The sequence below is a fragment of the Bubalus kerabau genome, chromosome 12 (genome assembly GCF_029407905.1).
Source record: "Bubalus kerabau isolate K-KA32 ecotype Philippines breed swamp buffalo chromosome 12, PCC_UOA_SB_1v2, whole genome shotgun sequence".
Lineage (NCBI taxonomy): Eukaryota > Metazoa > Chordata > Mammalia > Artiodactyla > Bovidae > Bubalus > Bubalus kerabau.
In genome coordinates, this window is record NC_073635.1 from 43,442,807 (window position 1) to 43,467,351 (window position 24,545).

Consider the following 24,545-nt stretch of genomic DNA (forward strand, 5'->3'; position numbering starts at 1 on the left):
GCTTTGGCATCGTCAATAAAGCAGAAGTAGATATTTTTTTCTGGAACTCTCCTGCTTTTTTGATGATCCAATGGATGCTGGCAATTTGATCTCTGTTGCCTCTGCCTTTTCTAAATCCAGCTTGAACATCTGGAAGTTCACGATTCACATACTGTTGAAGTCTGGCTTGGAGAACTTTGAGCATTACTTTACAAGCGTGTGAGATGAGTGCAATTGTGCAGTAGTTTGAGCATTCTTTGGCATTGCCCTTCTTTGGGATTGGAATGAAAACTGACATTTTCCAGTCCTGTGGCCACAGCTGAGTTTTCCAAATTTGTTGGTACATGGAGTGCAGCACTTTCACAGCATCATCTTTTAGGATTTGAAATAGCTCAACTGGAATTCCATCACCTCTGCTAGCTTTGTTTGTAATGATGTTTCCTAAGGCCCACTTGACTTCACATTCCAGAATGTTTGGCTCTAGGTTGGTGATCATGCCATCATGATTATCTGGGTCATGAAGATCTTTTTTGTACAGTTTTTCTGTGTATTCTTGCCATCACTTTTTAATATCTTCTGTTTCTGTACTTTACTGTGTTCATATTTGCATGAAATGTTCCCTTGATATCTGTAATTTTCTTGAGATCTCTAGCCTTTCTTATTCTATTCTTTTCTTCTATTTCTTTGCATTGATCACTGAGGAAGGGTTTCTTATCTCTTCTTGCATTCTTTGGAACTGTTCATTCAAATGAGCATATCTTTCCTTTGCTCCTTTGCTTTAACTTGTCTTTTATTCACAGCTATTTGTAAGGCCTCCTCAGACAACCATTTTTCCTCTTTGCATTTCTTTTTCTTGGGGATGGTCCTGATCCCGGCCTCCTGTGCAATGTCATAAACCTCCAATATTACCAAAAAGGAATTGATAAATTTAGTAGCACTGAACTTTTGGAAGGGCTGAGGACAGGGTCCATGCTCAGCTTTAATGATATAAAAACAATGCAGAACTGAGCCAATAAAGAATTAAATTATTCTAAAGATGCAAATGAAATTAAGAATTCCAAATACTCACCTTATTGCTCTCCTCTGTCTGACTGGATATTGTGATATGGTTATCATGAAGCTGGAATAAGGCTTAAATTCCACTGTGGCTAGTACTTCATCTCAACAACATGTGGGTTGAAAAATAAACAATGGATTCATGTTCCTGAAGCATCTGGATATGTCTTTCTTACTATAAATATGTTTATTAAGTTGATTTACTTATTAAAAGGTCTATTAAGATAAACTCCAGTCAATCATGGGCATATCAACATTTTTATATGTTGCTGGATTTTATTTAACTAATAATTTTATGACATTTGTGGTCTATGTTCATAAAGGCTATTTGTGTGTTTGTGTGTGCCTCTGTGTGTGTGTATTTTTGGTAAAGTCATTACCACATTTTTGTATTTGATAAGTTGATAAGACTGCTTTTCTTTAGTAAATAAAACAACCACTTCTATTTCTGAAAGTATATGTGTATGTTACAGTGGTATTTATTATTAAAACATTTGAGAGTTTTTCCAGTAAAATAATTCATGCATCAAGATTTATTTGGAGAAAGGATTTCTAATAAAAATTCACTTTATAATTATAAAGAATGCTGTTTGGATTTTTATTTCCTCTTTCTCTTTGGGCAACATGAAATATTTTATAATAGTTTCCATTCAACTTGTATTTTTTCATGTAAAGTTTATGTTGTTAGGAGCCAGGGTGTTCATTTCTCTTTTTTCTGAATTAGTATTCCTCTATCAATTTTATTAATATTTTGGGGGAACAAACTTTTGACTTTAACTTTTTGAAACATTTGTCCTTGTCTATATTATTTTTTTTTCTCTTATAATTCCTTTCTTTTCACTTTCTGTGGCTTTAATTTGCTCTTTTATTCTCCTATTGTATTAATTTTGGGGCTTAGAAAAATGATGTTATACTGTTCTTATTTATAATATAAACATTTAAAGTCATACATTTCCATCTAAGCACTGTGTTATCTTCATTCCCACACATGTTGATATGTTGTGGATTTATTAATATTCATTTTGAAATATATTTCAAGTTCTTTGACTTATGGGTGCTTAGAAACATCATGCTTAATTTTCAAATATTTGGTAATCTTCTAGGTATATGCTTTTTATTGATTATAATTTAATGTAATTGTAATAAGAGGACACATTCAGTCTATTTCAACCTTCTGAAATGTATTATGGGTGTTTTATGGCTCAAAATTTGTGTTTTACCTTGGTAAACATACCTTGTACACTTTAAATACTGGGTATTCTTGTGTTGTTCGGTGTGTTTAATAGATATCAATTATTGGATTTGATTGATAGTATTGCCCAAATATTTAGGATCTTTAGTGATTTCCTGTTTGTGATTTTCTCAGTTACTGGAAGAGTATTTAAGCATTGGCTGGGTTTATATGGACTATCACTGTGCTCTTCTTTCAAAGTTTATGTAAGTTTAAGATAATTTGTGATAAAATATGTAAAATAGAAAAAGTATTTTCAAAATAAATAAAACCTTGTATAATTCTGACTGATTCATATTGTTATATGGCAGAAACCAACACAACATTGTAAAAAATAAATTGAAAAACAAATGAACAAAACCAGCAGTGTATAGGAAATAAAGACAAAGCTGAAAAAGAAAAGTAAAGCACTGGGATCATGGTATCTAGAAGATCAGCAAATCTTTAGCAGACCTACAATAGATAATTTGAGGATGACTTCTAACAGAATTTTGCAAAAGCCTCTGTGATAACAGTGATAATAGATTGTGTAATGATGGAAACGTTCTTTATGCCAGCTAATATTGCAGTCATCAACTGCATGTTAGTACAACTCAGAAACTAAATTTTTAATTGTACTTAATCTGACTAATTGATATTTAAACATAGCCATGAGTGACTAATGGTTATCTTATTTGACAGTAGAGCTCTATAACTTTCATTAGCATTCTATTTAAAACCACTGCACAAAATAATAGAGGTAACTTGGATATTTTGTTTGTTAGCTATTCCTTTGGATTTAAGAAATAAACAGGTGGTCAGAGAAACACAATTTCAGTCATTATTATTTCTAAACTTTAGTTATTCTACATAGATTAGCCAAAATAAAAACTTACAAGTTGTTTTTACTTCAAAATACATTATCATTTATATAACTATTACAACAATGAGAAACATTTTTTTCTTTTAAATACCTAAAGTCTCAAATAAACTTAAATCTAATTTTATAATATTTAAAAAGTAAAACCTATGTAATTGATTTGAATAATTTAATATGTAATTTTCAAAGGAAAGTGTGCGTATGGGTGAAACTTTGAGCACCCGTTACTAATACACCATCTTGTACATCATTAATTTAAACATTAAATTTCCATTAACCTGATTAGAGTTTGGAAGAACATGAGTATCGCATTTTAATAAGTTTTTATCAGTGAGTATATTAAAAATGTTTTTATAACTAAAATTGGTTAGAATAATAGTATTTTAGATTGTTGAATTATATACTTTCTGAAGAATTTTTCATATTTAACTTAGTTTTGTGAATTGCAGCACCTTAATACTTTAAAGTGCTGTTCTTTCCTTGAAAAGGGAGTATTTAACAATGTGGACAGAGCTCTTGTCAGTTATTATTTATGCAAAAAAAGATTTCTATAAATTAATAAACTGCAAACTCAGGGACCTTCACTACACGAGCCACTTGTAAGCTCTGCATAGAATTTTGTATTAGAAATTTGATATTCCATTTCTTAAATAGGATACACAGATACTCTAATCTCCATGTCCAGAAAACCCTAGGATAGAAATTGAGAAATAAATGATTAATATCCCAGTTTTCTTAAGAACTGTACAAAGATGTCTGAAATATCCACTTCCAGTTTTCATCACCAGGTTCAAAAATTTGCATTCAGTGTGTTTAATTTAAAACAATGATTAAATTACTTTTAATTACAGAGGTTGTTCACTAGAGATAAAGATTTAAATAAAAAGGTGTGATATGATCTTTTCCCCGACACCTCTCCTTTTCCCCATCTTGCTGTTTCTTATCCTTTTTTCTTCTGGTAAAACTTTCAGGCTACCACAAAAACATTCTGACACTTGTTAGAAAGAACACTGTCAAAGTGAAATTGATTTGTCTTTTCTTCTTAGAAGATAATCAATAGCTTAGGACAATTCCACACTTGTAGTTCTATAGAAAAATCAATTTCAGATATAAACACCCTGAACATTATAAATATATTGCTATCTCAAATGAAACACTATCATTACCAAATTTAGCATTAAAAATTCAAGTATGTTAAATGTTCCAGTGATTTTGCAAATAATATATTCTTTTAGTGTTGAAAATTATAAGGCTGAATATCTTTTCATGTCTTTATGGATTTTAATATACACATTTATGTCTATATGCATATGCATTTATTTTATACAGAGAAAGAAATCTATAGCTCTATTCATAGTGATTTTTTTTTTTTTTAAGTATACTAACTGGGTGAGTAGATTAGTAAGGAGGAAAATAAAAGAGGAACACAGATCATGCTGAAGAAATCTTTTTTTTTTTTTTTACATAGAGTCAGGAATAAAATGTTTATAATTAAAAAAATTATCTGCAGTTTATCTGTTAAATTCAAATTAATTCAGATAAATGAGTGAAACTTTTATTTTGAAAATGCACTGTGGCAATTGGAGTTCACTGTTATGTATTTTCAGTTGAAGAAGGTAGATGTACACTGGTCATTATGACTTTCATCTTAGAAGCATTTTAGTTTAATGTTTCTAAAGCTTAGGAAATATTGCACATTTTGAGCCTTTCAACTATTGTACTGTGAAAAGCAGGTCACTCACAACAGCATTTTTAATTTGACAGGGGATTACAAAAAAACATTTGGTGCTCTTTAACTGTTGTCACAGCCATCCATTACATTAAGAACAAGTTGATTTTAATATTAGTCAAATTAAAAAGCATTGTATCATGCTAACCTTGGGCATTCATTTACATAATTGGCTCTCTGTTTGCTGTGTATTATGTGACACCCTCATTTGATTACTGTTCATTTTTCTGAAACTGTGAAGCAGCATCTAATGTAAACTGCATATTAATATTTAATTTTCATCAAGCCTTATTTTATGTAGTCAAGTTGCAGCAAATGCTACCTTTTCATTATTAAGCTTGTTGTAAGTCCCACTCTTTCAGAGCTTTTAAGGAGACAAAGTTCAAGTCATTGTTCTATAATAAAACAATAAAACTGCACTCCACAGGTTTAGTTTAAGTAGATAAAGGATTTTCTTACTGGAAGTGGCCTTCAGGAAATTTCTAAAACTTGGATAGGAAAAAATGAAATGTTTATTGGTCCCTGTATTAGGTAATTTAACCAAAAAGTAAAATAAAATCTTAGAGCCGTACAAAAAACCTTTTAATTTTTTTTTTCTTAGATGCACAGGTTATCTGTGGCTCTGTTGGGCTACCTGTCTCTCACCTAGGATTCAGACTGATAAAGTCAGTGCTTGGGCATATTCTTCTCACGGAGGGTAGTCATGTAAGAGTATAAGCCAAATTTCTCAACAACGTTTAAAGTATCTACTCAAAACTTCATTATTATTGCCACTCACATCCATTAATAAAAAGGTGATGGTCAAGATCAGACATCAATGGTCCAATAAAATATACAATGTTCATTTAGAAGATAGGGTGAGTAGTTACTAAAAATGATGCAACCTATCCCAGTCCTTAAAGGAAAGAGTCAAATTTACTAAGTAGTTTATGCATAGAGAGTTTCTAGGTTCACCTATCAACTTTGCTAGGCAGATTTCTTATTTCTCTCTTGTGGATTATGGAAGTAAATCACACCAGTATTAAGAGAGGGCATGTATAAGATTGAGCTGTTTTCTGAGCCAAGACTACAAGACTACAATGGAGAGATATTTAATCCAAAAGCCCTTTAGGAATATGTCTCATACTGACTTTCTCCCCTCTACTCATTACATCTTCATAGCTCATTTTGTAGATTCAGCTTTTAAAGACTGAAACTCTGCTAGAAAAATAATCATCTTTTTTTTTGGGGGGGGGGGGGAGGAGGTGTGTATCTTGTTCTTTTGTTCCTGAGAACTAACACACTTCTTTATCCATAATGGACATTTATGTTTGTAAATATTTCTAGTTTTCTGTGATTATGGTTTCTGTGTCGGTCCTCTGATGCCTCTGGCAACAGCTACCTTCTTACTTGGGTTTCTCTTACCTTGGACGTGGGGTATCTCTTCACGGCTGCTCCAGCAAAGTGCAGCCAATGCTCCTTACCTTGGACGAGGGGTATCTCCTCACAGCCTCCCCTCCTGAACATTGAGTAGCTCCTCTCCGCCCTCCTTACCCGCACCACGAGCCATGCCATGTGGGGCCACCCAAGATGAGAGGGTCATGGTGGAGAGGTCTGACAGAATGTGGTCCACTGGAGAAGGGAATGGCAAACCACTTCAGTTTCCTTGCCTTGAGAACTCCATGAAGAGTATGAAAAGGAAAAATGATAGGATACTGAAAGAGGATTCACCAGGTCGGTAGGTGCCCAATATGCTACTGGAGATCAGTGGAGAAATAACTCCAGAAAGAATGAAAGGATGGAGCCAAAGCAAAAACAATACCCAGTTGTGGATGTGACTGGTGATAGAAGCAAGGTTCAATGCTGTAAAGAGCAATATTGCATAGGAACCTGGAATGTTAGGTCCATGAATCAAGACAAATTGGAAGTGACCAAACAGGAGAACTCCTTATTACCAAATTCAGATTTAAATTGAAGAAAGTAGGGAAAACCACTAGACCTTTCAAACATGACCTAAATCAAATCCCTTATGATTATACAGTGGAAGTGAGAAATAGATTTAAGGGCCTAGATCTGATAGATACAGTGCCTGATGAACTATGGAATGAGGTTCGTGACATTGTACAGGAGACAGGGATCAAGACCATCCCCATGAAGAAATGCAAAAAAGCAAAATGGCTGTCTGGGGAGGACTTACAAATAGCTGTGAAAAGAAGAGAAGTGAAAAGCAAAGGAGAAAAGGAAAGATATAAACATCTGAATGCAGAGTTCCAAAGAATAACAAGAAGTGATAAGAAAGCCTTCCTCAGCAATCAATGCAAAGAAATAGAGGAAAACAACAGAATGGGAAAGACTAGAAACTCTTCAAGAAAATTAGAGACACTAAGGAAACATTTCATGCAAAGATGAGCTCAATAAAGGACAGAAATTGTATGGACCTAACAGAAGCAGAAGATATTAAGAAGAGGTGGCAAAAATACACAGAAGAACTGTACAAAAAAGATCTTCACCACCCAGATAATCACGATGGTGTGATCACTCACCTAGGGCCAAGACATCCTGGAATGTGAAGTCAAGTGGGCCTTAGAAAGCATCACTACGAACAAAGCTAGTGGAGGTGATAGAATCCAGTTGAGCTATTTCAAATCCTGAAAGATGATGCTGTGAAAGTACACACTCAGTAAGCCAGCAAATTTGGAAAGCTCAGCAGTGGCCACAAGACTGGAAAAGGTCAGTTTTCATTCCAATCCCAAAGAAAGGCAATGCCAAAGAATGCTCAAACTACCGCACAATTGCACTCATCTCACATGCTAGTAAAGTAATGCTCAAAATTCTCCAAGCCAGGCTTCAGCAATATGTGAACCATCAACTTCCAGATGTTCAAGCTGGTTTTTGAAAAGGCAGAGGAACCAGAGATCAAATTGCCAACATCTGCTGGATCATCAAAAAAGCAAAAGAGTTCCAGAAAAACATCTATTTCTGCTTTATTGACTATGCCAAAACCTTTGTGTGGATCACAATAAACTATGGAAAATTCTGAAAGAGATGGGAATACCAGACCACCTGACCTGCCTCTTGAGAAATTTGTATGCAGGTCAGGAAGCAACAGTTAGAACTGGACATGGAACAACGGATAATTATCTAAAACAGTTTAAGCACCCTCGTTGAATTCCTGTCCTGACCCTGAGGGATGAAATGACGAATAAGCCACAGGCTTTCACCCCAAACTTTTCCAGGAGGCAGAGCAATGCTAGAAGGGAAGAGAGTGAAAGGCCCTTCTGTCTTCTCAGAGCCACAAGAAGGAGGAACTGGTTACACTGGTTTCATAGGTTAAATAAAGCCATATATTCTTCTATCTTCTCATTTCCAGTGTTTCTGTTGTGTGAATGAATCAAGTCAGAAGCTTTTCAGGAAGGAGAAACTGTCCTCAAGTAGGATACATTGTTGCTATATAATCCCTAGTACAGAGTTTAAACTGAGTTGCTTGTTGTGTAATCATCAGTTCTGGGCTTAAAGGAAGAAAAAAAAAAAAAAAAAAAAAAAACTTTATGTGACTAAGACTAAAGAATGTAGAGAAAATAAAAGAGTTTGTCCTTTTCTCCACCTTGACAATTCCAGACGCCTCTCTCCTCGGGGATCCCTGGACTTCTTATTAACCTGCCTAGGAATTGACTCTCTCAGTTGGAGAACTCAGGTTTATTAAGCCAGTTGGCCTAGAGGAGTTAACACTTCATACTCTGAGCCCCAAACAAAGGGGTTACAAATCTTTTATAGACAGTGCATGATATCTGATTGTAGTGGTCAATGCTAACTGTTAATAGGCTGGTTTAAGCTAGGGGTTTTGCGTGCAAGAACAGTGGTAAGGACAGGGAAATAAAAAATCAATATATTTACACTTCTGGTAAAATATAGACACGTTTGTTTTAAACTTCAATTTATTTGCTATGTTTCTGAAATTTAGCATAATATTGCAGGAATCCATCAGTGATATAGGATAAAAAATTTAACTAACTGAATTGATCCAAATGATGTAATTTTATTTATGTTAGGAGAGAAGGAAAAATTCAAAAGAAAAAGAAAGAATTAGTAGGATAAAATTATGTACTTGGAAAAAATTTTATAAATATATTAGTTTTGTGAATAGAAAGTAAATCATCTTTCCATAGAAAATTATAGATTATTTAAATTAATCAAATATCTTGATTTTATACTGGAATATCTTGTTGGCATGATTAGTTGCCTATCAAACATCGATTCCCCCTTTTCTTTAATAAGAACCTTGATTTTATTCAAGGCAACAACAGCCCCAAGTAAAATGTGCTTTCTTATTCTCCTTTAAAGACAGATGTCACCAATATGAAGAATTCTAGAAATAAAATATAAAATAATTTGATCATATAAAATATGAAATATAAAAGAATTTGAGTTTTAAAGAAAATTTCTTTAAACAATACTGACCATTTTAAATCAAGAAGTGACTCCGAAGATAGAAGCCATTCTAAGAAAGGTTGATATCAGGTAAAAGATTGAATTGCTATGATGTGACTACCTAAAGTCTCTTCCATAGAGAGAAATCAATGTACTACTTAGTTTAAATTTTTATTACTAGATAGGGTGGTTAGCAACCAAAAATATTACAAGTTATGAGATATACACACAGAATCATCAATTATATAGATTCACTTATCTTTATTTCATAAATTTTAAAACTATCTCACATGACAGTTTTATTACTCTAAAACACCATTCATAGTGTCTGTATAGGCCAGTCCTGGTGTCTGAGTGATTCCCTGGGCCTAGCAAAGGGACCAAGTTTCCAGGTCAGCGACATTGGATGCCTTCCCTCTGCCTCTGGGAGCGGTGGGTTAGCATGAGTTGGGGTAGAAACCCAACCTGGCCTGAGGCTCACTCTGGAAACTGCGGGGAAAGGGAAGGGAAGCACTGCCTTAGCTAACACCGTTGAAGTTTCTGATCTTAAAAGTCTCCGCTGAATATTCTTCTCCCAGAGCCTTGAAGACAAGGGGTAACACCCCAAAATACGGACTCATTTTCCACTCTACCTTCATTGGCCGAGCAGCTGCCAAGAACAAAGTTCGCATCTCCCGATACCTGGCAAAAAAAATGCAGTATTGCCTCACGAATGGATTGCTTCTCTGGTATGGGTGGGGGAGTGGGCAGTTGGGAGGGTGGGGAGGCTGACTACCCTAGCAGCTTCTACAATGATGGCAGTATTTTTCGTCAACAGCAGTTCACCTAGTGAGTGTTGATACTTTGGGTCTGAGAAAAAAACAAACAAACAAACAAAAAACAACATAGTGTCTGTATAAAAATCATCTTTAGTAATCGGAATTTTATTTTTTATATTTTTTTTAAAATTTCAATTAAAACAGAATATAGTCCCCAATTAAACCAATACATATATGCTCAATTAATTTACAACAAAGAGGCCACAAATATACAATGGGGGAAGAATAGTCTCCTCAATAAATGGTTTTAGGAATAAATTGTCCTCACTAAAGTATAGTTTTGTTTTTTTTTTAACTCACTTCACTAGTCATCATTTTATACACTTTAGATAACATTTTATGCACTGCTTTTTCACAAAGCAGGATTTTATAGACTAAAACAATAGTCTCTTGGTTTCTGGTTTTCAGTTACATTTCTGTCAGTGCAATTCCCTCCATGCTAAAATCCTCATCCAGTTCAAGCTTTCCCCCTCCTACTACACATACCTTGGAGGGTAGAAGTCAAGATGTTATTAGCTTTTTATTTCCCTACATCTTATACCTTCAAACTCAACTGGAATTATCTTAATTTAAGTGTGCAATCTGCTGTTGGGAACTCAGACAAGATGATCAAGATTTAATGCAATGGCTGAATATTCGAAAACCTACTGGAGACAAGCAATTGAGCATGTAATAAGTTTGATAAAACATTGCTAATATTTTTACTTAGAATAGCATCTGCCTTATCAAGATGACTTCAATGTCTTCAGGTGATATACTTCCCAATTGTGACTCATAATCTAAAGGAATGGTTCTTTTGTATTTCAAAGTGTAATTACAAACACAGCAGAAATTCCTCCCCTATATTCTTATAGGGTTTTGCATTTTGCATCTTACTATATTTTATAGAACCACCTGATCTATTCCTACATCTCTCCAAAGACTATGAGCACCTGGAGAGACAATGGTCTTACTTATCTCTGTACACATTGTATATTTATTGAGTAAATGTGTACTTATTTATAGAATATTTGGGTTATGAATTTAAATCTTCTTTCAGTATTATTTCTGAAAGCTTATAGTCATCTCAATTGAGCAGCTAAGTTACCCATGTTAGTCTGATTCATCAGAGTAAACTTGTGTGATGTTGTAAAAACTTTTTCTACATTACACAAAAACATCTAGATATTGTGGAGGCCATTATGATTTTCAAAGGAATTTAATTCTAAAATGGTTAATAAAAGCATTAATGAAAAATGCTAATGACAATTTAGAAATGATAAACTAGAGAGAAAATATAATAGATTTAAAGTCTTTTTACAATATGTTTTATCCATTAAAAATGACATTAGAAAAACTTACATGGGTCTTGTGACTTTTATCTATTGGTAGAAATCCATGATAGTGATTAGAAATAAAATGAGCATATAACTCTACAAAACACAATAATTTCCCCTAGCAAATTATTTGTTCTTACTTTCCTGTAAATGGCTACACATCAAGATATCAACAGACAGTCATGAAAACTAAGAAGTCAGAAAAAAAGAGAAAAGAAACCTATTAAAAGCAGCATAAAAACAATGCAACCAGGAAACCATCTTATCAGCAACTAGCATATGTGTGCCCAGGGAGGCCGTTTCTTTCACCTGATACAACAATCTCATCAGTCATGAACACAAAACTCAACTCTTACAGTAGACAATCTTTGCTTGTCTGAGTCTTAGATTATGCAGTTATACTAATGCTTTCTTAGCTACATTCCCACTGCATGAATCATAGCACCTATATATTCAGGCTTAAGGAAATTCTTGCTTTTTAACAATCTTTCATTCAGCTAATATAACACAGATAGTCTTATCCCTGAGCTATGAGAATTAAAAATAAAATGCATCAGAGCATTAAGTAAAATTATTTTCTACTGCCATTGTTTTCTTAAGCAGTTGAATACTAAATCACTAAAATGCCAACAAGACTAGATGGCTCATTATATTTTAGCTCCCTTTTAGGTCATTATTATAAAGACAGAACTGCTTGAAATTTGAAGTTTCTGTTCCTGTGGTCAAAACTTTCTAAGTACATGGAACATTTAGTTAGACAAATTTAGTTCTAGCATTTGGTTGAATTGTTAACATATTTAGCATATTTTCAAGGATGATCTGCTTTTATTTTAAATGAAAGGAGTTATGGTCATTACAGTATGAAATTTAATTTATTAATTCATTACATGAAAGTATGAAGCAAACAAAGCTAGCATTGTAAGCATCTGTGCTTACAATACTTAAATAATTGTATATAGGTATAAATGAGGGCTTCCCAGGTGTTTCCCTGGTAAAGAATCTGCCTGACAATGCAGGAGATGTGAGTTCAATTCCTGGGTACGGAAGATCCTCTGGAGAAGAAAATGGCAACCCATTCCAGTATTCTTGGTTGGAAATTTCCATGAACTGAGGAGCCTGCTGGTCTACAATCCATGGAGGTAGCAAAGAGTAAGACACAACTAAGTAACTGAGCATGCACAATTGCAAATGAATAGTTCAGCTATGGCAAGTAGGAGGTAGGAAAAATCAGTAAGGGCTTATAGAGATGGGCAGATATTCTAGAAGTAACTTAGCAATAATAATATCAAAATACAAAATAGATTATTAACATTTATAATTTCTCCAAAATTTAAATTTGTTCAAAAATTGAATTCTTTTTTACATTTATTTTCCACTTTTATGCATTTTAAGAAAATCCTCTTAAAATAGCAATGCAAATAAATAAAAGGAAAGAATAGAATGGCAAAGAGTATGGATCTCTTTAAGAAAGTTGGAGATAATAAGGGAATATTTTATGAAAAGATAGGCACAATAAATAACAAAAACAGCATGAACTTAACAGAAGCAGAAGAGATTAAGAAAAAGTGGCAAGAATAGGGAGTCATAAATAAATAGATAAAGTTAAAAAAAGATATGATGCTCAAAGTTCCTACTAATCAGGTAGTCAAGCTACAACAATTAGATATTGCTCACAACAAAACAAAACAGACTAGCAGACATTTAGAAAGATGACATTATGTACTGAATTGCGCCACCCCTCCCCAAATGAACATATTGAAGCCTCAGACTCCAATTTGACTCTGTTTGGAGATAAAGCCTTGAGGGAGGAGTTAAGCTTAAACCAGGTCATAAGGGTGGGGCCTTAATCCAATGGGACTGGTGTCCTTATAAGAAAAAGAAGAGATACCAGAGTACACTCACTCACTCACTCACTCTCTGTGTGCACAAGAGCAAAGGCTCGGTGAAGACACAAGGTGGCTGTCTGCAGGCCAGGAAGAGACGTTTCACCAGAAACCAACCCTGGCAACTTGAACTTCCAGCCTCCAGAGATGTGAGGCAATAAATATCTGCTATTCAAGAAAAAAAAAAAAAAAAAAGAACTGTACAAAAAAAGCTCTTAATGACCCAGATAACCATGATGGTGTGATCACTCACCTAGAGCCAGACTTCCTGGAGTGTGAAGTCAAGTGGCCCTTAGGAAGCATTACAACCAACAAAACTAGTGGAGGTGATAGAATTACAGTTGAGCTATTTCAAATTCTAAAAGATGATGCTGTTAAAGTGCTGCTTTAAATAGGCCAGCAAATTTGGAAAACTCAGTAAAGGCCAACGAACTGGAAACGGTCAGTTTTTATTCCAATCTCAAAGAAAAGCAATGACAAAGAATTTTCAAATTACCATGTGATTGCACTCATTTCACATGCCAACAAAATTATGCTCAAGATTCTTCAAGCTAGGTTTCAGCAGTATATAAACTGAGAGTCTCAAAGATTTGGACATGACTTAGTGACTGAACAACAACCACAATTTATTTTTATTGATTTTTTTGGTTTGTTTCCTTCATTTTCACTATTAATGAGGACACTTTTCTACTCCAAAAGCAAAAGTAAAGACAATTCTACAGTACTTTATTTACTCATTCATTTATGTATTTATATTTATATTCAAATACAGCTACTGAGCTTTACTAATGTAAGACCTAAGATGCAGCTGAAGTGGATATGAGAAAAAACATTTCACATTGAAGAAACAACATTGATGTTCATTAAAGATTGTTCACTCATTCATGTAGTTATACATTCATGCTTTCTTTCAGTAATTCCCTGGTTTTTCTCTCACTTATTTATTCAAAGATTATGGAGCACTCAATATAGAAAATTGTATTGATCACTTCAACTAAAAAATATTGACCTCTTAGCCATGTCCACAAATATTTCCTAGAACAGAGGAAATAGTGCTGTGGTCTGAAATATGAATAGTAGTTAAGGAATAAAAGACTGTATGTCTGTATATATAAAATTTGAGATATGGGATGTGGTTGTTATGGATTCCAGATATTGGCAACAACAAAGACACAGAAGAAGCAATGCATGTTGCATTAACTAAAAAACATTGTGGCCCGAGGTAAACAATTCACCATAAACTGTAGCCATTCCCAAATATGTGTGCAGTTGATTTTTATTTCTTTTTCTTTTTAGTCAGAGTCTATATAATAAACAGTAGTTGAAAACTTTGAAATCTTGTCCTGAAAAGACAGAATGGAGATTACTGGAACCACAATTTCTGAAAAGTAAGGAAAATTAAAGAATTCAGCCTTAATTTCTGTGTGTAATCTCTGCTTATTGGGTAGCTGTACTCTAAATTGCATATGTGTGATTTTATGAAGGCAAGTTAAGCTTTAAAGAAATAAATTTGGGTTACCACTGGTGACTGAAGAAACTGAATCTATAGTATGAACCCAGCCAGAATGGTTGCCCCTAAAAAAATATAATATTTTTCAGAGAATATGGCAGAATTCATAATTTGTACAATATATTATATTATTCACAATGTTGAAGAATCAGGAAAATAAGACTAATTCTGAAGAAAAAGGATCACAGAAGAACAAATGTGAAATAACCCAGAATTTGTAATTATCAGAAAGCAGTTTTAAAGCACTTGAAAAATATATGTTCAAGGGAATAGAGAAAATATTAAGATAATGAATAAAGAAATAAGGATTATTTTGCAAATGTATTTTCCCATCTTGAGGGTTGTCTTTTCATCTTGTTTATGCCTTCTTCTGTTAGGCAAAAGTTTTTAAGTTTAATTAGGTCCCATTTGTTTATTTTTGTTTTATTTTCATTACTCTAGGAGGTGGGTCAAAAACAATCTTATTGTGATCTATGAAAGAGTGATTTTTTTTTTTTTTCTCCCCCTATGGTTTCCTCTAAGAGTTTTATAGTGTCTGGTCTTACATTTAGGTCTTTAATCCATTTTGAGTTTATTTTTGTGTGTGGAAGCAGTGGACAAAGGATTAATCTCCAAAATATACAAATAGCTCATGCAACTTATTATGAAAAAAAAAAAAAATCCAAATAAAAAATGAGTGGAAGAACAAGATAGACATTTCTCCAAAGGAGACATACAAATGGTCAAGACGCATATGAAAAGATGCTCAACATCACTAATCAGTAAAGAAATGCAAATCAAACTACAATGAAATATCACCTCACACTGGTCAAAATGGCCTTCATCAAGAAATATGGAAACAGTAAATGCTAGAAAGGGTCTGGAGAAGAGGAAGCCCTCTTGCACTGTTGGTGGGAATGTAATTTGAGACAGTCACAATGAGAACAGTATGGAGGTTCCTTAAAAAACTAAATATAGAACTACTATCAGTTCAGTTCATTTCAGTCACTCAGTCATGTCCGACTCTTTGTGATCCCATGGACTGCACACCAGGAGTCCCTGTCCATTACCAACTCCTGGAGCTTACTCAAACTCATGTCCATTAAGAACTACTATATGACCCAACAATTCCATTACTGGGGATAACCATAGTGGTTATCAGGAAAGTTTTTAAGTTTAATTAGGTCCCATTTGTTTATTTTAGTTTTATTTTCATTACTCTAGGAGGTGGGTCAAAAACAATCTTATTGTGATCTATGAAAGAGTGATTTTGAAGTATACTTCAAAAAGACACAGGTACCCCATTGTTCATTGCAGCATATTTACAATAGCCAAGAAAAGAAAACAACCTAACTGCCCATCAACAGATGAAGACAAAGAAGGTATGCTATAATATATATATATATGTGTGTGTGTGTGTATATATATATATATATATATATATAAAATGGAATATCACTCAGCCATTAAATGGAATGAATTGGGTTATTTGTAGTGATGTGGATGGACCTAGGGTCTGTCATAGGGAGAGAAGTAAGTCAAAAAGAGAAAAACAAATATTTTATATTAAGATAAGTATGAGGAATCTAGGAAAATGGTACAGATGGACCTAGTTCCAGGGTAGAAATAGAGACACAGAAGTAGAAAATGGACTTGTGGACACAGTGGGGGAAGGGAGTGGAGGGGGGATGAATTGGGAAATTATTTGACATAAATACACTGCTGCTGCTGCTGCTGCTGCTAAGTCGCTTTAGTTGTGTCCGACTCTGTGTGACCCCATAGCCAGCAGCCTACCAGGCTCCCCCGTCCCTGGGATTCTCAAGGCAAGAACGCTGGAGTGGGTTGCCATTTCCTTTTCCAATGCATCAAAGTGAAAAGTGAAAGTGAAGTTGCTCAGTCGTGTTCGACTCTTAGGGACCCCATGGACTGTAGCTCACCAGGCTCCTCCATCCATGGGATTTTCCAGGCAAGATACTGGAGTAGGGTGCCATTGTAAAACAGATATCTAGTGGGAACCTGCTCTGTAGTACAGGGAGATCAGTTCAGTGCTCTATGATGACCTAGATGGATGGGATTGTGGGTATAGGAGAGAGGTCTAAGAGGGAAGGGATATACGTGTACATATAACTGATTCATTTCCTATATAAGTAAAAATTAACACAACATTGTAAAACAATTATACTCCAATAAAAAGAATTCATGGAAGATAACATAAGTATCCCCCACAAGAAAAAAATATTCTTAAATTGAAATGAATTTCCAGAATGTAAAAATGCAGCATATAAAACAAGATACTCACTAAATAGGCTTATGCTGCTGCTGCTGCTGCTAAGTCACTTCAGTCCTGTCCGACTCTGCGACCCCATAGACCGAAGCCCACCAGGCTTCCCTGTCCCTGGGACTCTCCAGGCAAGAACACCGGAGTGGGTTGTCATTTCCTTCTCCAGTGTATGAAAGTGAAAAGTGAAAGTGAAGTCTCTCAGTCATGTCCCACTCTCAGCGACCCCATGGACCGCAGCCCACCAGGCTCCTCCATCCACGGGATTTTCCAGGCGAGAGTATTGGAGTGGGGTGCCATTGCCTTCTCCAAAATAGGCTAATGAGCAAAGTAGAAATGGCAAAAGAAAGAGATGGCTTAAGACTTGATCAATAAAAATGATCTAATATTTTTTTATACATAAAAGAGAAATATTATTGAGAAAAATGTCTCAGGAATCTCTTGGCCAGTATCAAAATGTCCCCTGTATGTGTAATTATAATTCCTATGAGAAGAGGAGAGTAGTACAGAAAACAAAAGAAAAAAACAAAATGAAAATATCATAGCTGTTTGGGGAAAGGCATACATTTACATTTAGGATCTCAGAGAACACAAACTGGAAGAATAAAAACAAACAGGTCACTTAACTACATCTCAGTAAAATCACTAAAAACTAAAGATAAAGTGAGTAACCTAAAAGAAGCCAGAGAAAAATGACATATTGCATATATATTATGGAACTTGACAGAATATTCAGGAATTTGGATGGCCAATTTTTTAAATATACAGAAAAATGAGGCCAGAGGCAGTGAGCAAATATTTTTAAATGATGAAAAAAGTTATCTGGTATTACAAATCAGGCAAACATATACTATGAAAGTAAAACCTAAATCAAGACATTGAGATTAAAGAAAACTTCATTTCAGAAGAAAGAATAAGATTTTTTATTCCACCAATGGAAATGCAATACAAGGAATGCTAAAGTAAATTTTGACCTGATATGAAATGCAAACAGGAGGAACAGGTATTAAAGAAACACTGGAAATACTAATAAGGGTGAAATATAAAAGAGTATTTTCCCTTGATGTTTTCTGAAAATATGGTTTCAAAGCAAACTTCGTATTATGAGGTTTATAATGTATGTAGAGGAAAGACATGTTATAACTAAAACATCAAGGATTTATACGTTTTCAAGATTTCCTTGTTTTATGAGAAGTGGTGAAACATTAAGTCTAAGTCAGGCTTCTGATGTTCAGTGTATATATATAATTCTTAGAAATAGGTAAAAAACAAAAAAAAATTTCAGTGAATTCCTCACATTCAGACAGCATATCTCATGAAAAAAAAAATCAACTTAAATAACTACTAAAATTCTAGAAGAACCTAGGAAAGGAAAGCATTAATACGTGATTCCCTTTTTTTGAGATGATACTGTTTGCTATTTAGTCACTAAGTTGTGTCTAACTCTGCGACCCCATGGGCTGTAGCCCATCAGCTTCCTCTGTCCATGAAACCCCAAACAAGAATACTGGGGTGGGTTGTCATTTCCTTCTCTGGGGGATCTTCCCTACCTAGGGATTGAACCTGAGTATCCTGCATTCACAGGCAGATTGTTTACCACTGAGCCATCAGGGAAGTCCATTGAGATGATACTATTGGTGTTTTTTCCCCAACATTCCCACTGATATGTAAATATGTGTAAAACACCAATTAAAGTAAAATATTTTATTAAAAATAGAATTTTAAAAAATTTAAAAGAAGAAAATATTATAAATAAAAAATTGCATATGGTGTTTGATGAATTATATCATATTTTATTTTATAGCTATACCAGAGTAGATAATTTAGTTTAAATAATTCCACCACCTGCTATCGGACATGTCCGTCCATGAAGTCTCCTGATTACTTTTATATTGTTGGCATTTGCTGTTTACTATGGCTTCCCAAGTAGTTCAGTGGGTAAAGAATATACCTGAAATGCAGAAGGTGCAAGAGATGCGGGTTCAATCCATGGGTTGAAAGAGTCCCTGGAGGAGGGTATGACAACCCACTCCAGTATTCTTGTCTGGAGAATCCTATGGGCATAGGGTCAAAAAGAGTTGGACACAATGGAGCACACATGCATACGGTTAAACTAATATATTTATCAATGATAAAACTAATTCTATATATTTTCCTTGGATTTGTCTTATCTTTTAACAACCTTTATCTGTCACTAAATAGATTTAAAAATTCTTATTTTCTCTTAACATTCTCCAAAAAACATTGGAAAGTGCTTTATTCCAAAAAAGGTCTGATACACCTGGTCTAGTTATTCTCAACAGAGTTTGTCAAGCATCTGTCTGATGGTGGATGGTATACTAACAGGGTCTCATTCCAGATGGTTTTACTATGCATTTTTAATACAGAATTTTAATTTTCTGTGCCAGTGCAATCAAGCTGTATTTGTAATAGTAAACTATTGATTACAAGATATCTTTGATGTCTGGATCATAGATCATAATATCAATGTAATTTTCTGCAACAAATTGTTCTGTTATTTTTTTTTCCCCATAAGCATCTGCTGCCTTGAAGAGATTGCATTAAGCTTTAACTTGGATTTTGAGTTCCAGCTTACTGTGCAAAATTAGCACTGCTTTGAACAGCTGGCTATCACTTTTACTTTCCCATTTCCCTCACAGTTGAAATGATTTACCACCTGTAGATGTATCCAGCTTCTTCTGTGCTCATTTGTTAGGTTAATTAACTTATATCTTTTTTTCAAATACAAGTCTTAGCAGTTAATTCCAATATAAACAGCTAAAGGGTATGCATTATTTTACTAAAAACAACTGCATTAAAAACTTTGTAAATAGAACGTGTGAATTTTTCAGAAAACCAAACTAGTTCTCCCAACTAACAAATATATTAAAGGCTAGCCATTTCATAGGCAATTTGATATTAGAACATATAGACTATAAGTAAACTATGATTTTTGATTAGAAAAACAACTCCTGAATTTCATAATTTCATTTTCCCGCAAATATCTGCTTTATTACTAGGAATAAATTTGAATACAATTTTACATCCAAAATACCCTTAAGTAGTGATATTTTCCTGGGATGTTCAGTTTCAACTAAAAATGATTTTTTCCAATTTCCCTTGCCACTATTTTAAAGCATACTTCAGTTATTAATAACAGGGTTATTTTTTTTCTTTTAGAACAAGATAGGGACTCTTAAAACAGTAGAGCCAAGATCTTGACAAACAAAAATTATTTTATATTTTATTTTCAATTCCAGTAGATTTCACCTGCATAATATGGATAGAAAAATCACATATATTTTTTAAACCAAAATAACTCACAGCATTAGCTTTGCTTTGGTTAACATAGCAGTGAAGCAGCTGCTGAGTGGGTTGCCATTTCCTTCTCTAGGGTATCTTGCCCCTGGATGGCAAGTCCTATGGGGCATAATTTGTGTGCCATGATATAGTCTTTCAGCCCCAACTCTATCTAGAACTTTTCCATCAGCAACCAGTTTCAAGATGATTCGAAACAAGTCTTGTTCAGGTGTCAGGGCAGCTTCTGACCCAAATCTTATTATAGACCTTTCAGTCTCTTTCATGGGGACTTCTCTGATGCTGAGGGTGATAATTTCTGTGATAAACAGGTGTCAATCATACCTGCACACTTAGAAAAAAGGAGAGTCAGCAGAGCAGGGTTGATTAGGACCATTTGGGGATAGCCACTTGTAGATAACCGCTTCCCACTTTTATCTGTGGCCAGCATATTTGGGAGGAAGCATTCCAGTTTCTTAATTCTGATTGCAGAAATGGTCTGTAGTACAGATATTGGCCTTTCAGTTTTCCAAAGTCAGTGGGCAACCGTGGAGTTTTCAGTGAAGCTCTCTAGTCAAACCTCTCCCCTAGCATTCCCTGGGACCTTGGTAGAATTAAATTTCAGTTTGTTGAGTATTTGTTCAAGCTTGTGTTGGTGGCAAGTAAACAGTACTAAAAAGGAAAAGGGAAGTGTAAGTGAGTATAATCCACAGCTCCCTCCACCCCCCAGTATTTGTGCCTGATTTGTTTTTCCAAGGGTACTTTGTTATTCTCCTTTGTTGTTAAGCCTCTGAAAGAGACATTTAAAACACAAGAATTTCAGATTTGACTTTGAGGAGTACAGACTATGATGAAGCAAAACGAATTACCCGTTTGTACTCATCCTCAGAGAGACCATTGTGGGAAATATTTTCATTTTAAACAACTTTTGACCTATTTTTCTTTCCAAGTTAGAGTCAGTGGCAAAATCTTAACACTCTACACGGACTCTAGTCTAGTTGCTAACAGACACATGAATGCACTTAATTTGGAATTATAGATAGAAATAAAATGTTAAATAGACATTTAACAAGTGCCTTAAAAACTGCCTTGAAGCCTAAATTTCTCCTTAAATATGTAAATAAGGTTGTTAAATGTTTTATACACAAAATCAGAAAATGAACTCCAGATCATCAAAAGGAGTCAATGAGCATGTTGACCCATCATCCTTAGCAGTGGTCACCTTGAGAAGGCTTCTTGGATTGATTTTCCTTATTTCCTTCATCCATGCATCTGGCTTCCAATTTCTACACTCGGGGATCATTTTCAAAATCAATCATGGGCACCAAGTTTTTTTTGTTGTTGTTGTTAAGTTGTACTTTCAAGTAGATCAGTTTAGTATATAATTAAAATCATCAATATATGTTTATTTTATGCTTTCTTTTAATTTTTTGATGCTTGACAAATCCAATTCTCTTAGAAAACATCACATGATTATGTGTTACATAACAAGATGAAATAATGAAAACTCTAAAGCTTCTAAAAATAGGACATTGGAAGGGCATATATTTTGGGTATTCAGTTCTATTAGTAGTCTGAAACTAAAACTGAAAAGTTCTCATGTATGTAAAGATATAATCAAATCTCAAATATTGTAAAACTAAGGATAGTGCAACTTGGAAGTATTATTATCTAGTAAAAAATATATTGAGTAACTCGAAAAAGAAACACTGAAAATTTCCTTTTTTTTCCCTACTGTCTACAGATAAATATCAACTCACACATAAAATAAATTCTCCTTTCAATTACCAAATAATATTATAGGCTGACAGGATTGTATAATTGTGTGTTCCTGTCAGTAAAGGTGAATTATGTATGAGGTATGGAGCTGCTTTTATTCAGCACAATTTGAAGCAGTATCATTGCTTATCTGAGCTCTAGGAGAAAACAGTAAGAACAGGGAGAATAGAACTTTGAAATACACAGATCTCTAACATATTCACACACAATGCTTAGCACATATATTCGTCTCCATTTCTTTGTTATATTGTCAACTTTATAAACATTTCTGTTTTTAAATCAGTGTGAATGAGAATATGGGTGATAAAAGTTATGCAATCCATCCTCCTGAGGCAGGCATCTTGATTCAAGTTGCTCTGTGTCTCCTTACAGATTTTTGTTGATGTGCAAATAGAAGAAAAAATAGAGAGCCCTATATTCGTCTTCAGATACCCCCTGTTCTTAAAGTTTTGAATACAGAATTAATCTTTGGAAAGGATAAGGTAAAGAAGAGGTATAAAATTTGAGGGGAGAGTTTTAAAATAGTTAGTGGTTTTACAACATTGGAATCAATAAGCAAGACATCATTTCAGGTAAAATATGAATATAAATATGAAAGAACTAGAAAAATCTAAATCTGGCAGAGATAAAAACCCATTTAAGACTCAATAATAGGAATTCCAATCGGCAATTTATGGAAAAGTTTATTTAGGAACTAAGTATTAACATGATATAGATGTATTTATCTGCTATTTTCTTTCTTTCTTTTTTTTAATAAGCAATATAAAAGCTTATTCCCTAGTGGTTCGATGGCAAAGAATCTGCCCACAATGCAGGAGAACCCTGCAATGTATGAGACCCAGGTTTGATCCCTAGGTAGGGAAGATCTCCTGGAGAAGGAAATGGCAACCCACTCCAGTATTCTTGCCTGGAGAATCCCATAGGCAGAGAAGCCTGGTGGGCTACAGTCCATAAAAGCTCAAAATATCTATAGTAATTACCTTTTTGAGTAAGATACTCAAAAGATTAAATAATTGTTTAATTTCATAGAGTTATTGACAAAGATAAGAGTACTATATATATATATATATATTTTGAACATATTAGGACAATATGAAATAATGACATCATACATAGCAATAATGCAATAAAATTCATGGTTAATTTGTATATTGTTGGGAGAGTGTTTAATTTCCTTGGTTCTGTCTCACCACAGCAAAAATTAGAAGCAATGGACAGACCAGTATTACAACTCCATGTTACAGCTAAGTTTTATTTGGCAAGCAAAGGAAAAGACATCCTCTTGAGGCGTGAGAGCAGGCCGACCCAAAAGACGGGAAGAGAAGAGAAGCCCCAGGCTCTTTTGGCTCCTCTTTTTATATGTTTTTCCTCCTCCCCCTGAGCCTGCATTATGTAAATTGGAATAGCTGGGAGGGCTGTTTGTTTTAACTGAGGTCTTCACTCTGGTCCTTGGACCTTCCTTTGTTCTATTTTCATGGGCTTTTCCCTTCCCTGTCTTTTAGCCAACGCCATTTGGACTCCTTTTTCCTATTCTAACTACCTAACATATATAAAAACAAACAACAGTAATAGTAATAATCTACCAACTAGTAAATTCAATTACAACAGTAATAATTTGCATAAAAATAAAATAGACAATTAAAAATATGTTTGTAGGCCTAGATGTTTTAAGTTCAAGATATTAAGGACAGGCCCTGTACTCATCATTGTATATACTGTAAATTGGAATGAATTTTCATTAGGACTAAATTTCCAAAAGCTTCTGCTTGTATCAAATTCTGTTATCCAATACCAGATTTCTAATAAATAATACCTTAAGGGATTTACATAATTATTTTTATATAAATCAGGTCGTGTTGAATAAATTAATTGTAGAAAGTACTTATTCCATTCATATACATTTCTGCTTGTATTATTCATGTGCTATACTGATTATATGAAGTCATTGAAGAGAGTTGGAAAGTGATAGAGGAAAACTAGGATTATTTGCACAGTTCTGTCTTAGGAAACTAAGAGGAATAATTTTTATTCATTGTTCAATTGCTAAGTCATGTATGTCTTTTGCAAGCCCATGGAATGCAGACAACCTTCTCTGTCCTTCACTATCTCCCAGAGTTTGCTTAAACTCATGTCCACTGAGTCAGTGAAGGCATCCTACCATTTCATCTTCTGTCGCTCTCTTTTCTTCCTGTCCTCAGTCTTTCCCAGCATCAGGGTCTTTTTCAATGAGCTGGCCCTTCACATCAGGTGGCCAAAGTATTGGAGCTTCAGCTTTGGCTTCAGAATCAGTCCATTCAATGAATACTGAGGGCTCATTTCCTTTAGAATTGAATGGTTTGAACTCTTTGCTTTTAAGGGACTCTCAGGAGTCTTTTCCAGCCTCATAGTTAAAAGCATTAATTCTTGGGCACTCAGCCTTATTTA

The 24,545-nt window shown here is 34.3% G+C and overlaps 1 non-coding gene across 1 annotated transcript; it reads left to right on the forward strand.

The window, feature by feature from the left end:
• The first annotated feature begins 10,047 nt into the window (after positions 1–10,047).
• On the forward strand, positions 10,048–10,118 carry LOC129624863 (small nucleolar RNA SNORD56). Its single transcript, XR_008701191.1, has one exon. It is a non-coding gene; the product is annotated as a small nucleolar RNA SNORD56 (small nucleolar RNA).
• The last annotated feature ends 14,427 nt before the right edge of the window (positions 10,119–24,545 follow it).